Raw genomic sequence first — 10,547 nt, forward strand, 5'->3', positions numbered from 1 at the left:
AGTACAGTGTAAAGGGTTACTGGGTTAGTACAGTGTAAAGGGTTAGTACAGTGTAAAGGGTTACTGGGCTAGTACAGTGTAAAGGGTTAGTACGGTGTAAAGGGTTACTGGGTTGGTACAGTGTAACGGGTTACTGGGTTGGTACAGTGTAAAGGGTTAGTACAATGTAAATGGTTACTGGGTTAGTACAGTGTAAAGGGTTACTGGGTTGGTACAGTGTAAAGGGTTACTGGGTTAGTACAGTGTAACGGGTTACTGGGTTAGTACAGTGTAAAGGGTTACTGGGTTGGTACAGTGTAAAGGGTTAGTACAATGTAAATGGTTACTGGGTTAGTACAGTGTAAAGGGTTACTGGGTTGGTACAGTGTAAAGGGTTACTGGGTTAGTACAGTGTAACGGGTTACTGGGTTAGTACAGTGTAAAGGGTTACTGGGTTAGTACAGTGTAAAGGGTTACTGGGTTAGTACAGTGTAAAGGGTTACTGGGTTGGTACAGTGTAACGGGTTACTGGGTTAGTACAGTGTAAAGGGTTACTGGGTTGGTACAGTGTAAAGGGTTACTGGGTTAGTACAGTGTAAAGGGTTACTGGGTTGGTACAGTGTACCGGGTTACTGGGTTAGTACAGTGTAAAGGGTTACTGGGTTAGTACAGTGTAAAGGGTTAGTACAGTGTAAAGGGTTGCTGGGTTAGTACAGTGTAAAGGGTTAGTACAGTGTAAAGGGTTGCTGGGTTAGTACAGTGTAAAGGGTTACTGGGTTAGTACAGTGCAAAGGGTTACTGGGTTAGCACAGTGTAAAGGGTTACTGGGTTAGTACAGTGTAAAGGGTTACTGGGTTAGCACAGTGTAAAGGGTTACTGGGTTAGTACAGTGCAAAGGGTTACTGGGTTAGTACAGTGTAAAGGGTTACTGGGTTAGTACAGTGCAAAGGGTTACTGGGTTAGCACAGTGTAAAGGGTTACTGGGTTAGTACAGTGTAAAGGGTTACTGGGTTAGTACAGTGTAAAGGGTTACTGGGTTAGTACAGTGCAAAGGGTTACTGGGTTAGCACAGTGTAAAGGGTTACTGGGTTAGTACAGTGTAAAGGGTTACTGGGTTAGCACAGTGTAAAGGGTTACTGGGTTAGTACAGTGCAAAGGGTTACTGGGTTAGTACAGTGTAAAGGGTTACTGGGTTAGCACAGTGTAAAGGGTTACTGGGTTAGTACAGTGTAAAGGGTTAGTACAGTGTAAAGGGTTACTGGGTTAGTACAGTGCAAAGGGTTACTGGGTTAGCACAGTGTAAAGGGTTACTGGGTTAGTACAGTGTAAAGGGTTACTGGGTTAGCACAGTGTAAAGGGTTACTGGGTTAGTACAGTGCAAAGGGTTACTGGGTTAGTACAGTGTAAAGGGTTACTGGGTTAGCACAGTGTAAAGGGTTACTGGGTTAGTACAGTGTAAAGGGTTAGTACAGTGTAGTTTCCTGAATCGGGTCACATATTTGGTAGTTAGTGGAAACCCCAACTGGATGCTTCACACATTATTTGTCACGTGCGACGAATACAACAATACACCTTACAGTGAAACGCTTGCTTACAGGTTCTAACCAACAGTGCAAAAAATATATTAGGTGAACAATAGGTAAGTAAAGAAATAAAACAACAGTAGAAGGACAGTGAAAAATAACAGCAGCGAGGCTACATACAGACACCGGTTAGTCAGGCTGATTGAGGTAGTATGTACATGTAGATATGGTTAAAGTGACTATGCATATATGATGAACAGAGAGTAGCAGTAGCCTAAAAGAGGGGGGGTGGGTGGCAGGACACAATGCAATATCCAATGAATTATCTGGGTCATTGTTCTATCTGTGTGCAGATGGCCCACATCGCACTTCCCACGGAGAGAAAGAGAAAAGTGTATAATTTATGCTGCTACTGCTCTTGCTTTTCATAAGTGCCGCGTGCAGCTTGTTGTCGCCCAATCACAAGTCATCAAACCGGCACTGCAGCCTGGTCTCATAGACTAGATGTAACATAGGAAATGTAAATCCAAGACACTCAAACTAATATGATACCGTATGTTACATTTAGTATGGTAACATTAAGACTGTGCTTCGATCTAGGTTGGGCAAAACTATACATGGCGGTGTTCGCCTTAGTAATCTCACTGGAATAAAGACCTCCTCCATTCCTGTCATTACTGAAAGAGATTATGATGTTGCACATCTCAAAATAGGGCTACTTAATGTTAGATCCCTCACTTCCAAGGCGGTTATAGTCAATGAACTAATCACTATTCATAATCTTGATGTGATTGGCCTGACTGAAACATGGCTTAAGTCTGATGAATTTACTGTGTTAAATGAGGCCTCTCCTCCTGGTTACACTTGTGACCATATCCCCCATGCATCCCACAAAGGCGGAGGTGTTACTAACATTTAACCTGTCTAGGACACAGGTTCCGCTAACGGAACGCCCCCCCATCATTCCGCTGAAAAGGCAGCGCGGGAAATTCAAAAATATTTTTTTGAAATATTTAACTTTCACACATTAACAAGTCCAATACAGTAAATGAAAGATAAACATCTTGTTAATCTACCCATCGTGTCCGATTTGTAAAATGTTTTACTGCGAACACTGTCAAACATGGTGGTGGCAGCATCATGGTTTGGGCCTGCTTTTCTTCAGCAGGGACAGGGAAGATGGTTAAAATTGATGGGAAGATGGATGGAGCCAAATACAGGACCATTCTGGAAGAAAACCTGATGGAGTCTGCAAAAGACCTGAGACTGGGACGGAGATTTGTCTTCCAACAAGACAATGATCCAAAACATAAAGCAAAATCTACAATGGAATGGTTCAAAAATAAACATATCCAGGTGTTAGAATGGCCAAGTCAAAGTCCAGACCTGAATCCAATCGAGAATCTGTGGAAAGAACTGAAAACTGCTGTTCACAAATGCTCTCCATCCAACCTCAATGAGCTCGAGCTGTTTTGCAAGGAGGAATGGGAAAAAGTTTCAGTCTCTCGATGTGCAAAACTGATAGAGACATACCCCAAGCGACTTACAGCTGTAATCGCAGCAAAAGGTGGCGCTACAAAGTATTAACTTAAGGGGGCTGAATAATTTTGCACGCCCAATTTTTCAGTTTTTGATTTGTTAAAAAGTTTGAAATATCCAATAAATGTCGTTCCACTTCATGATTGTGTCCCACTTGTTGTTGATTCTTCACAAAAAAATACAGTTTTATATCTTTATGTTTGAAGCCTGAAATGTGGCAAAAGGTCGCCGAATACTTTCGCAAGGCACTGTACATATGAGATGAGTATGTAAACAAAGTGGCATAGTTAAAGTGACTAGTGATACATGTATTACATAAGTATGCAGTAGATGATATAGAGTACAGTATATACGTATACATATGAGATGAATAATGTAGGGTATGTAAACATTATATTAGGTAGCATTGTTTAAAGTGGCGAGTGATATATTTTACATCATTTCCCATCAATTCCCATTATTAAAGTGGCTGGAGTTGAGTCAGTGTGTTGGCAGCAGCCACTCAATGTTAGTGGTGGCTGTTTAACAGTCTGATGGCCTTGAGATAGAAGCTGTTTTTCAGTCTCTCGGTCCCAGCTTTGATGCACCTGTACTGACCTCGCCTTCTGGATGATAGCGGGGTGAACAGGCAGTGGCTCGGGTGGTTGTTGCCCTTGATGATCTTTATGGCCTTCCTGTAACATCGGGTGGTGTAGGTGTCCTGGAGGGCAGGTAGTTTGCCCCCAGTGATGCGTTGTGCAGACCTCACTACCCTCTGGAGAGCCTTACGGTTGTGGGCGGAGCAGTTTCCGTACCAGGCGGTGATACAGCCCGACAGGATACTCTCGCTTGTGCATCTGTAGAAGTTTGTGAGTGCTTTTGGTGACAAGCCGAATTTCTTCAGCCTCCTGAGGTTGAAGAGGCGCTGCTGCGCCTTCTTCACGATGCTGTCTGTGTGGGTGGACCAATTCAGTTTGTCTGTGATGTGTACGCCGAGGAACTTAAACTTACTACCCTCTCCACTACTCTCCACTAAGTCAGCCATCAGACAATAAGATATCATACTGACACCAAACGTACACATACAGTACTGACTCCAACTATCACATATTTCAGAGCCTGCCCACAATTCATAGCGCCTTTTTTAAAAACCATAAAAACCTTCAAAAACATAAATTACATTGCTACAGAAACTTTAGGGTCTGTCTCTATGGGCCGAGATGGTTTCAATGCACGTAAACTCCTCTCACTGTCAACTGCGTTTATTTTCGGCAAATTTAATGTGTAAATATTTGTATGAACATAACAAGATTCAACAACAGACAAAAATTGAACAAGTTCCACAGACATATGACTTAAAGAAATGGAATAATGTGTCCCTGAACAAAGGGGGGGTCAAAAGTAACAGACAGTATCTGATGTGGCCACCAGCTGTATTAAGCACTGCATTGCATCTCCTCCTCATGAACTGCACCAGATTTGCCCGTTCTTGCTGTGAGATGTTACCCCACTCTTCCACCAAGGCACCTGCAAGTTCCCAGACATTTCTGGGGGGAATGGCCCTAGCCAACACCCTCCGATCCAACAGGTCCCAGACGTGCTCAATGGGATTGAGATCCGAGCTCTTCGCTGGCCATGGCAGAACACTGACATTCTTGTCTTGCAGGAAATCAGGCACAGAACGAGCAGTATGGCTGGTGGCATTGTCATGTCAGGATGAGCCTGCAGGAAGGGTACCACATGAGGGAGGATGTCTTCCCTGTAACGCACAGCGTTGAGATTGCCTGCAATGACAACAAGCTCAGTCCAATGATGCTGTGACACACCGCCCCAGACCATGATGGAACCTCCGCCTCCAAATCCAAACCTCCGCCTCCAAATCCAGAGTACAGGCATCGGTGTAACGCTCATTCCTTCAACGATAAACATGAATCCAACCATCACCCCTGTTGAGACCAAACCACGACTCGTCAGTGAAGAGCACTTTTTGCCAGTCCTGTCTGGTCCAGCGATGGTGGATTTGTGCCCATAGGCAATGTTGTTGCCAGTGATGTCTGGTGAGGACCTGCCTTACAACAGGCCTACAAGCCCTCAGTCCAGCCTCTCTCAGCCTATTGCGGACAGTCTGAGCACTGATGAAGGGATTGTCCTGGTGTAGCTCGGGCAGTTGTTGCCATCCTGTACCTGTCCCGCAGGTGTGATGTTCGGATGCACCGATCATGTGCAGGTGTTGTTACACGTGGTCTGACACTGCAAGGACGATCAGCTGTTGTCCTGTCTCCCTGTAGTACGGACATTGCAATTTATTGCCCTGGCCACATCTGCAGTCCTCATGCCTCCTTGCAGCATGCATAAGGCACATTCACGCATGTGAGCAGGGACCATGGGCATCTTTCTTTTGGTGTTTTTCAGAGTCAGCAGAAAGGCCTCTTTAGTGTCCTCTAAGTTTACATAACTGTGACCTTAATTGCCTACCGTCTGTCAGCTGTTAGTGTCTTATGACCGTTCCACAGGTGCATGTTCATTAATTGTTTTTGGTTTATTGAACAAGAATGGGAAACACCTCCTGTCTCAGCCTCCAGTATTTATGCTGCAGTAGTTTATGTGTCGGGGGGCTAGGGTCAGTTTGTTATATCTGGAGTACTTCTCCTGTCCTATTCGGTGTCCTGTGTGAATCTAAGTGTGCGTTCTCTAATTCTCTCCTTCTCTCTCTCGGAGGACCTGAGCCCTAGGACCATGCCCCAGGATTACCTGACATGATGACTCCTTGCTGTCCCCAGTCCACCTGGCCGTGCTGCTGCTCCAGTTTCAACTGTTCTGCCTTCTTATTATTCGAACATGCTGATCATTTATGAACATTTGAACATCTTGGCCATGTTCTGTTATAATCTCCACCCGGCACAGCCAGAAGAGGACTGGCCACCCAACATATGCTCTCTCTCATTCTCTCTTTTTTTCTCTCTCTCAGAGGACCTGAGCCCTAGGACCATGCCCCAGGATTACCTGACATGATGACTCCTTGCTGTCCGTCCCCAGTCCACCTGGCCGTGCTGCTGCTCCAGTTTCAACTGTTCTGCCTTCTTATTATTCGAACATGCTGATCATTTATGAACATTTGAACATCTTGGCCATGTTCTGTTATAATCTCCACCCGGCACAGCCAGGAGAGGACTGGCCACCCCACATAGCCTGGTTCCTCTCTAGGTTTCTTCCTAGGTTTTGGCCTTTCTAGGGAGTTTTTCCTAGCCACCGTGCTTCTACACCTGCATTGCTTGCTGTTTGGGGTTTTAGACTGGGTTTCTGTACAGCACTTTGAGATATCAGCTGATGTACGAAGGGCTATATAAATAAATTTGATTTGATTTGAAACAGTGTTTAAAACTTTTACAATGAACTTCTGTGAAGTTATTTAAATTTTTACGAATTATCATTGAAAGACAGGGTCCTGAAAAAGGGATGTTTCTTTTTTTGCTGAGTTTACTGTTGTGATTCTGGGACTTTTCTAAATGTCATTTTCGAGACATTAAAAATGAATTGAAGGTTTTGCAAATGGACAAGGCTGTTTCTCGGCCTGAGAACCTTCTAGAGCCACATAACTCACCGTGCACTATCGACTTAAGGTTTCTAAAGTTTCAAAGATCTAGGTCTGATGGTTCTTTGATAGTTCGAACACAGGTAACTATTGCAGGCTCTGTGTGTCTGTAAGCCTCACACTGTGTCACTCCACATTGACTGTGTGTGAGTACAGATAATCACAGAAATCACGTAGAGCTCCGAAACCCTCAATGGATTCGCCTGAAAATGTAACCATCACCAGACGGACGTTGTACAATTTCTCGTAAATTACGATAGATAAATGGCTGGTTCTATTTTTCCTTACACCGTAGGTTTATGTACTTTGACGTGAAGTGGTCAAATTAGTGCTGTATTACTGTTTTTGACCATTAATTCCAGAACTCAAAGAGCCTCAACGCCATCTTATTTATGGGCTAAAAGCACATTTGGCCAAACCTGTGATCACGGAGTTTCGTCTTCGAAGTCTTTTCCATTTACGAGAAACGGCCATGTCCGTTTGATGTTTTGTCCATTTGCAATAAGCAGCCAGTTGCCATCTGGTGGAATTTTCCAGTACAGCGGAAAAATGTGAAAACTTTACAACGCCGAAACCAAATGCCCGAGATACTTTTTTTCCGGGCCCTGGGGGACGATCTGGGGCCGTAGGACTATTTTAATAACATCCACAGACGTCTAATAAGGGACCATACATTTGCAAGATGGAGATTCTCATCAACTATACGGGAAATGGCACTCGCATCCCTTATGTAGGTAAATCTATTGTAGTGACATGTAAAGGAATTGGCACCTTACCTGACTGTACTGAAGCGAGCTGAGGTGCTGTACTGGAAGGGTTGTAGTGCTTAAATACCACAGGGATGTTTCTAAATGTAATGTCTAGGGCCTATAATAAAACTCTGCCACTAGTCTCCACCTCTGAGTCAGACCAGCCCTGGCCCAAGGACTAGCCACCACACTTCTTGACTTTTCCCAAGGAAAAGGTACACCGTTTAAGCTCTTATTCGATCAAAATGTAAAGTAATTTGCTATTGAGCTTCTCCAAAGCATGACAAAGTGTAATATTCAATAGTTTATCTTTCTGTATTTTCACTACAAAGGGGGGCGTCTCACCTCAAGTTCTTCAAAACATTATAGGTTTTTAAATGTTCTTATTCATTGCCACAGTTAATGTGAGTATACATAATTATTATTTTGACATTTAAGGTACATATACATATTATTTTGATAGTTAATGTGTGTGTGTGTGTGTGTGTGTGTGTGTGTGTGTGTGTATATGTATAAATATTGGAGCTCAAGAATTTCACTGTACTCTAATCACACCTGCAACACTGTACCCTGTAATAACACCTGCAACCCTGTACATGTGACTATTAAACACTGTAATAACACCTGCAACCCTGTACATGTGACTATTAAACACTGTACCCTGTAATCACACCTGCTACCCTGTACATGTGACAATTACACTGTAATAACACCTGCAACCCTGTACATGTGACTATTAAACACTGTACCCTGTAATCACACCTGCTACCCTGTACATGTGACAATTACACTGTAATAACACCTGCTACCCTGTACATGTGACTATTAAACACTGTAATCACACCTGTAACCCTGTACATGTGACTATTAAACACTGTAATAACACCTGTAACCCTGTACATGTGACTATTAAACACTGTAATAACACCTGTAACCCTGTACATGTGACTATTAAACACTGTACCCTGTAATAGCACCTGTAACCCAGTACATGTGACTATTAAACACTGTACCCTGTAATAACACCTGCAACCCTGTACATGTGACTATTAAACACTGTAATAACACCTGTAACCCTGTACATGTGACTATTAAACACTGTACCCTGTAATAACACCTGCAACCCAGTACATGTGACTATTAAACACTGTACCCTGTAATAACACCTGTAACCCTGTACATGTGACTATTAAACACTGTACCCTGTAATAACACCTGCCCCCCTGTACATGTGACTATTAAACACTGTAATAACACCTGTAACCCTGTACATGTGACTATTAAACACTGTAATAACACCTGTAACCCTGAACATGTGACTATTAAACACTGTACCCTGTAATAACACCTGTAACCCTGTAAATGTGACTATTAAACACTGTACCCTGTAATAACACCTGCAACCATGTACATGTGACTATTAAACACTAATAACACCTGCAACCCTGTACATGTGACTATTAAACACTGTAATAACACCTGTAACCCTGTACATGTGACTATTAAACACTGTAATAACACCTGCAACCCTGTACATGTGACTATTAAACACTGTACCCTGTAATAACACCTGTAACCCTGTACATGTGACTATTAAACACTGTAATAACACCTGTAACCCTGTACATCTGACTATTAAACACTGTACCCTGTAATAACACCTGCAACCATGTAAATGTGACTATTACACACTAATAACACCTGCAACCCTGTACATCTGACTATTAAACACTGTACCCTGCAATCACACCTGCAACCCTGTACATGTGACTATTAAACACTGTACCCTGTAATAGCACCTGTAACCCAGTACATGTGACTATTAAACACTGTACCCTGTAATAACACCTGTAACCCTGTACATGTGACTATTAAACACTGTACCCTGTAATAACACCTGCCCCCCTGTACATGTGACTATTAAACACTGTAATAACACCTGTAACCCTGTACATGTGACTATTAAACACTGTAATAACACCTGTAACCCTGAACATGTGACTATTAAACACTGTACCCTGTAATAACACCTGTAACCCTGTAAATGTGACTATTAAACACTGTACCCTGTAATAACACCTGTAACCCTGTAAATGTGACTATTAAACACTGTACCCTGTAATAACACCTGTAACCCTGTAAATGTGACTATTAAACACTGTACCCTGTAATAACACCTGCAACCATGTACATGTGACTATTAAACACTAATAACACCTGTAACCCTGTACATGTGACTATTAAACACTGTAATAACACCTGTAACCCTGTACATCTGACTATTAAACACTGTACCCTGTAATAACACCTGCAACCATGTAAATGTGACTATTAAACACTAATAACACCTGCAACCCTGTACATGTGACTATTAAACACTGTACCCTGTAATCACACCTGCTACCCTGTACATGTGACTATTACACTGTAATAACACCTGCAACCCTGTACATGTGACTATTACACTGTAATAACACCTGCTATCCTGTACATGTGACTATTAAACACTGTACCCTGTAATCACACCTGCTACCCTGTACATGTGACTATTACACTGTAATAACACCTGCAACCCTGTACATGTGACTATTAAACACTGTACCCTGTAATCACACCTGCTACCCTGTACATGTGACTATTACACTGTAATAACACCTGTAACCCTGTACATGTGACTAAACACTTAAACACTGTACCCTGTACATCTGACTATTAAACACACCCTGTAATCAACCCTGTACATCTGACTATTAAACACTGTAACACCCTGTAATCACACACTGCTAACACCTGTAACCCATCTGACTATTAAACACTGTACCCTGTAATCACACCTGCTACCCTGTACATGTGACTATTAAACACTGTAATAACACCTGCAACCCTGTACATGTGACTATTAAACACTAATAACACCTGCAACCCTGTACATGTGACTATTAAACACTGTAATAACACCTGTAACCCTGTACATGTGACTATTAAACACTGTAATAACACCTGCAACCCTGTACATGTGACTATTACACTGTAATAACAACTGCTACCCTGTACATCTGACTATTAAACACTGTACCCTGCAATCACACCTGCTACCCTGTACATGTGACTATTACACTGTAATAACACCTGTAACCCTGTACATGTGACTATTAAACACTGAAATAACACCTGTAACCCTGAACA

Source organism: Oncorhynchus tshawytscha, linkage group LG01 (genome assembly GCF_018296145.1).
Source record: "Oncorhynchus tshawytscha isolate Ot180627B linkage group LG01, Otsh_v2.0, whole genome shotgun sequence".
Classification (NCBI taxonomy): domain Eukaryota; kingdom Metazoa; phylum Chordata; class Actinopteri; order Salmoniformes; family Salmonidae; genus Oncorhynchus; species Oncorhynchus tshawytscha.